Source organism: Solenopsis invicta, chromosome 3 (assembly GCF_016802725.1).
Source record: "Solenopsis invicta isolate M01_SB chromosome 3, UNIL_Sinv_3.0, whole genome shotgun sequence".
Lineage (NCBI taxonomy): Eukaryota > Metazoa > Arthropoda > Insecta > Hymenoptera > Formicidae > Solenopsis > Solenopsis invicta.
In genome coordinates this window covers 10,121,967-10,129,275 of record NC_052666.1, presented here as the reverse complement: position 1 = coordinate 10,129,275, position 7,309 = coordinate 10,121,967, and the positions used below count along the sequence as shown (strand labels likewise).

Sequence of the window (7,309 nt, the reverse complement as noted above, 5' to 3'; positions counted from 1 at the left end):
CATGTTATAAATATTATTAATATTTTCCAGATACGAAAAATATTTAGTGCAATTAATAAAAAAAGTACAGTGACAAATGTTGGACAAATTTTACGCATGTTTCTAAGTCAAGACTTAGCAATAAAATTTACAACTATTAAACCTGTCCTTGGAAAACATGTTTTTCGTAGTACTAAACTGTATTGTTGTATACAAGGTATATTTTTTGAAATGTTTATTATTGAATGTTTGTATATTATTTCAAAATAAAAAAATGTATTATTTTTCAAAATAACATTATAAAATGTGTATTTACACACGCGCACACACACACACACACGCACGAACGCACACACATAATTTATAAAATACAATTTTTACGATGTTATAACATAAATTAAAATTTTATAATTATATATATTTATTATTTTTATACATATTTATCATTTTAATTATATTTTTTTTTCCAGACGTAATGATAAAATTATTTACCGAGAACGACGGCACTGCTTTAACATTGCCATCTTTTCAACAGTCAGTAAAAGCAGTATTAAATAATGCTAAAGACTGGTGTGGTCAAGGAAGTATTCGTAAAAAAAATACCAAAAAGTAGATTTTTACGTTATGTAAACGTGTCAATAGTAATATTGCCAGTGTCACAGGTAGACAAGGATTATGGACTTAAACTTAGTTTAAAATTGCTGAGAGGCGATCCGAAACAAGTACGTAAAGAAAATCCCCATTTGGTACTCAGTAATATTGCTATTGCGCGTAAAATGAGATTCCCAGAAGTTATTTTACCCGGTGACGTACGAAATGATTTGTACCTAACTTTGATTAGCGGTGAATTCATAAATATTAATATTGTTTGCATTAATACAAATCTTAAAGCTGAATTTCTTTACCTTTAGATAAGTTCTCGATAATCGTTAATCATCAGTTAATTCTGTTGTGTTTAGCATAGCTGTTAGCTAATATGATAAAATTGGCCAATGGCTATACTGCTTATAGCCGCTTATATAATCAGCGGTTATATCGAGAACTTATCTAGAGGTGAAGAAATTGGGCATAAGCGTTACAAATTTTCCAAAAAATTTATAATGTTCTTGTTTATACACATATAATGGAAATTTTATTATTAGTTTCTGTGATGCAACGAATACTAATATATATATATATATATATATATATATATATATATATATATAGTGATACTAATATGTTTAATGACTAATGATAAGAGTAATATGTTTAATATGAACAATACTAATATGTTTAATGACTAATATGTATGTTAATGTGTTCAAATTAATAAAACAAATTAAAAATAAATTTCTACAGAATTATTTTTATTTTATACAACCCTAATTTATCCCTTAATCTTAAAGAGGACGTAATAGGGTAACTTAATAAGGACCTTACTAAAAAATCCTTAATAAGGTCCTGATAAGGCTCTTAATAAGTACATGTATCAGGACCTTATCAGGAACCTTATCAGAACCTTGCTAGGAATCCTGATAAGGTCCTGATACATGTACTGCGTTACATGACTTATTAGGACCCGATAGTATTACCTCATCGGGACCTGATCAGCAAATGAGGTTAACCTGATCAGGACCATGGGTTAAATTTCTAGTCGGGGAGGGTCCTCCCTTCCCACTGTTAATTGATAGGAAACCTAACCTAACCCTTAACTTTTCTAATCGTTTACATTCAATTTATTAGTTGCTAAACAGATCAGCTGTTTTGTATGACTTGAACACTGCTTTATGTTATAATATAAAGTAACTAATAATTAGATTTCTAAGTTATCTGCATTTCGTTGTATACTCATTTTGTAGGAATAACTCTGGAGGAATAATTCTGCCATCTTGGGCAGTGATTAGATACAAAGATATTAATTAACGTTTTCAGCATAAAGTGGAGTTGTGAGACACATTAATTAATTAATGTCTATATTTTAATAAATTGAAGAGTAGGATTTTGAAATCTGTAAATATAATTAGATATCATGAAAAAATATGTTCAGCATTTCTTTAATTCACAATTTAAAATTTGTAATAAGTGACACATCTTTCCAAAACCTTTAATTGCGCCAATTACAATAAGCATATATTATTTTTTGAAATTAATGTTGTATTATTTTTGAATTAAATAATTAAAATTCAAGCGATGATGTTTTTGTACAAAAAAATTTGGGGAATACTGGTAGTTCTATTGAGATTTTGGAATTGCCTCAGTTGACGGCGGGTCCCGATAGCGCACATCCCGATAGCACACAAACCACTCACAATGGCAGATGCCTAGAGATTTTCCGTAGGTTGGGTTAGATAAGTCAAGATGATTGGTTGGTGGGCTATCGGGATGTGCGCTATCGGAACCCTCTCCTCAGCTGAGTTCTATCAAAAATCTTTTACGAAAAAATATAGAATTAAAAATGATAAAGTGATATTTATTACAAGATAGCAATCTTATTTTAATAGTTATTGCTTTATTTTAAATATAATATATGTATAAAGGTTAAATAAATAAATTTGTACATTATTAATAATGTAATTAAAAAAAATTGTTTTAGATTTTGTTTTCTGGTTTTCATTGATTGATAGGTAAGTATTTATATTTTTGTTTTTCTTTCTCTTTTTCTTTTTTCTTTTTCTTTTTTCTCTATTTTTTTCTCTTTATTTCTTTCTTTTTATAAAGGTGTCAAGTATATAGTTATTCTGCGTTTTTAAAAATCGGCGATTGTATCTCAATTGTACCTTAATCTACAACTGCCTTGTATCTTTAAAAATCATCGGCTGTGTGCTGTTAAAAGATCTTGATATTATTGTGTGTTTATAAAAATCGGCTGCTGTACGCCTCTACAAATCGGCTGCTGTGAGCCTCTAAAAATTGGCTGCTGTGCGCCTTTAAAAATTGGCTGCTGTGCGCCTTTAAAAATCGGCTGCTGTGCGCCTGTAATAATTGGCTGCTGTGCGCCTTTAAAAATTGGCTGCTGTTCGCCTTTAAAAATTGGCTGCTGTGCGCTTCTAATAATTGGCTGCTGTGCGCCTTTAAAAATCGACTGCTGTGCGCCTGTAATAATTGGCTGCTGTGCGCCTTTAAAAATTAGCTGCTGTGCGCTTCTAATAATTGGCTGCTGTGCGCCTTTAAAAATCGGCTGCTGTGCGCCTGTAATAATTGACTGCTGTGCGCCTTTAAAAATCGGCTGCTGTGCGCCTGTAATAATTGACTGCTGTGCGCCTTTAAAAATTGGCTGCTGTGCGCTGATACAAGACTATTGTTTTTAATAAAATGTCTATGAAAACAAGAGATATTACTTTAATGCCTGCTGATAAAGATATAATTATCCGAGGTGAATAGCTTACGGACAGTCATATAGATCATTTTCATCGACTTTTAGCAACTTATTCGGACTATAGACCTGTTGAAACGTTCCGAATACAATTATTAAATACAATACAACCTGTGTCAAAAGATACTAAACATATACAAATATTATATTCAGATGGACATTGAGTATGTAGTTTTTACGATAGAAGGAATATATTTATATATGATTCTTTAAATAATAAAACATTGCACAAACAACATAAGCAATTTTTGGAAAGATTATTTCCAACGTATGATTTTGAAAACAGTCCCGTACAATTTCCTAATGTGCAACAACAACCGAATTGCAATGATTGTGGTATCTTTGCCATAGCTTTTGCAGTTTCATTATTATTTAACATTAAACCTGAAAAAGTACGTTATGAACATACGTTAATGCGTCCACATTTGTTAAAAGTTCTTGAAACAAATGTAATTGAGCATTTCCCCCAAGATCCACAACATGGCGTTCTTCAAAAAGTAGTTCCCTTGGCAGTAATAAGAGCAAGAGAGATTAACGCTCTTGCTAAACGTATACAGCGTCAATGTGAGATAGAGCAACAGAAATCGTTTCGATTAAAGAAACTTCGTGACATTTATTTATCTCAGAATGTCCAAAATATTTGCGCAAAGAAACGTTATCTAGAGGAACAGGATCTACATAATTGCGCTAAAAAGCGGCTTAGATACGTAGAAGATATAGAAAATAATCGAGCTAAACGGCGGCAATATCAAAAAGACTTAATAAATAATCGAGTTAAGCAGCTACATCGATATAAAAAAGATTTGATAAATAATCAAGCTAAGCAGCGCCGCCGATATGAAGACAAAAAAGAAAAAAATTGCCTTAATAAGCGACAACGTTATTCTAAACGTTCTCAGCATGAACGAGATAGACAAATAAAATATTCTAATCGCAAGTGGTTGTACAATAAACGTTATTACGACAAAAAGAAGTCAAAATCCAGTTTTGACAAAAAAAATATTGGTTCCAATATTATTAAAAAATATAACAAGTTTTGGTCAAAAAATTATATACAAATGCGTAAATGTGTGATAATAGCAGATTTTGTCAAAAAAATAGATATTAAAAATCATATTGAAAGACAATTAAAAGCTGAAAAAATTGTAAGTTCGTCTATGCATATTAGACATAGATATATTGGCGATATGCGTAAAATATTAACCAAACTTACAAAGAAGGCAAAAGTGCATTTGATTCTCGTCGCTGAAAATTGTTCAACAATTGACGATAAGTTAAGTGCGTTATGTGGTATTTCGAGACATACAGCTATGTCTGAAAATTATTTTTCTGTATACGCTAAACTGTATATGCGACTTGATTCATTGGAATCTTTATCGGAACAAAAGATAACGAACGTGAAGAGACAAGTTACAAATGAACTTATTCCAACGGTAACTTTACCGGTATCTTTGATAATGAACGTGGAGGGTCAAATTACAAATGTATTACCTTTAATTCAAGCACAAGCAAAAAAAAACATGGTCGTGCAGTACTGTTTGTCAAATTGATTCATGTATAATTAACCGATATCAAAAATTTCTTGAAGAAATGGAACATTGCACTTTAAAGAAAATACAACAATTCTTAAATAAGATTCATCAGAAGTGTACTGTAAACGTTTCGACTGAAAAGTCGGGTCATACACATGCTTGTTACATGAATGCAACTCTTTGCAAAGCGATGTCTCTTCCTATTCAGTTATTATCGCCTCATTTTCCAAAAGTAAGAAATATTAGACGTTTGATTTATAAAATGTCAGGATTATATAGAAAAGTGATAAAGCTTGACAACGCTTTAACTTCTGCCGACGTAGATGCATTAAATGAAATTATAACTTTGGCAAAAGAACAAGTAAAAGTGCACAAACATCATCAGACTTCAACTCATTTGAGTGATGATGATATCATTTCTAAATATAATAAAGCGTTGACTAAACGTAAAATGGATATACCTCGATATATTTGTGCTTCATGTGAGAGGCTTTGTTACAAAAGAAGTGTCTCTGAAATTAGCAAGGTTAAAGCACAATTACATATTCCAGTTTGGAGAGATTTAATGGCGCATTTAAAAAATCAGAATATTGACGCGCAATATATATGTAATTACTGCGAAGGAAAATTTCGTAATGCAGTGATGCCTGCGTATTGTCTTTTAAATAATCTATATATGCAAGATGTTCCCGAAGTAATATCATCTCTTAACACGTTTGAAAAAATGCTTGTACAGAGAGTTAAGGCATTTCAAACTGTTGTTAAAATGGGAATCGTCATGAATAAAAAGTTGCCTCACAGACAAATGGTACAGAAAGTAAAAGGTAGAACGTTCCATTTACCATTACCTTTACAAAAAACAATGGACAAAATATGTTCGAATACTGATTCTATTAATAAAAATTTTGAAATATACATTTTAATTAGAGGTATTCCAACAAAATTCAAAGTTATTTGGGAAGAAATGATTAATGTTAAAAAAGTATTTAATGCTTTAATGTGGTTAAAACGTTACAATCCTCTGTACAAACATATTATACTGCCAGATACTTACGAAGGATTATGTTCAGAAAAAGATATAGAATTTTTTGAAATAAAAGAGACGGAAGATAATAGTGAATCTCTTTTGGATGGTAATAATATATTAAATTCAAAAATTGAAACACAAGAAGCAGAAAATAACGCGGAAGCTACTGTTGTCAATAATCAGGGTAAAGCAATGTTAACTCAGATTACTGATAACAATGATGGTTATTACGAGCAGTATACTATTCACCCTTTGTATGAAAAGAAATCGTGTGAAAGTGCTGCTGCGTTATATCAAATGTTAAAAATTGAAGATTCACCCTTGGACAATCGTGAAAAATCTTTAGATCTATTGTGTTTCCCAGATTTATATCCTTTTGGTGTTAATGGACAACACGAAACTAGACAGATTAAACTTCATGATCACGAATATATTAAATGTCGTTTGACATCTAAAGACCCTCGATTTAGATTAAATCTACAATACTTATTTCATTTATTAAATAACGCAAATAATCGTCAATTAAGTCGTGGTATTTACCATAAACTCAATGTAACTAATTTGCGAGATCAGTATACGGGTGTGCAATATTTAGAAGCAATGCATAAAGAATTATTAGAATCTAACTTGAGCACGATATTCTCCACTCTGAGAAATACGGAACAGTACTGGCGTAAACCACGAAGTGATTTATATTGTATGACACAATATTACGGACCAGCGACATGGTTTGTAACATTGAGTCCTAGCGAATGGGAATGGGATGATTTAGGTGAATATATTCGTGAAGTAAATGGATGGCATAATGATTCGTCTTGCATCAGTGTTCTCGTTGCTAGAGATCCTGTGTCAACATCGAGATTTCTCGATAATAAATTTCGGGCGATGCTTGATTTTATTTGTTCCAAAGATCATCCGATCGGAGAAGTTACACATTACTTTTGGCGGCGAGAATATCAAGGCAAAGGCATCCAACACTTTCAGTTGTTAATTTGGATAAAAGATGCTCCAATTATTGGTAAATCATCTGTTGAAGATGTTGCTACATTTATTTTACAACATATAAGTTGTAAAATGCCAGATAAAAATATTTCTCCAACGTTGTATAAACGAATTAATGCGTATCAATTACACAAACATAACGATTATTGTCTTCGTTCTAAGAAAACGGGGCGTAAAGTTATTCGTGTATGTCGTTTTGGTTTTCCTCGTGTTATTACGGAAACGTTAATCATCAAAGACGTTGTAAGTTCGATAGCAGGTAGAAAAAGATTAAAGCATAAAAGTAGGCTTTATGATCTTCCTCGAACAGATAATGAAGTTAATGTAAATGATTATAATCCTGTTCTTCTTACTGCGTGGGAAGGAAATATGGATATACAATTTGTTGGTGAAGAATCAACGTTGCTTACTTGG

At 31.5% G+C, this 7,309-nt stretch overlaps 1 pseudogene; it reads right to left on the bottom strand.

Moving 5' to 3' along the window:
- Positions 1-2,588: 2,588 nt before the first annotated feature.
- Positions 2,589-5,348, bottom strand: LOC120357362 (annotated as a pseudogene).
- Between the last annotated feature and the right edge of the window lie 1,961 nt (positions 5,349-7,309).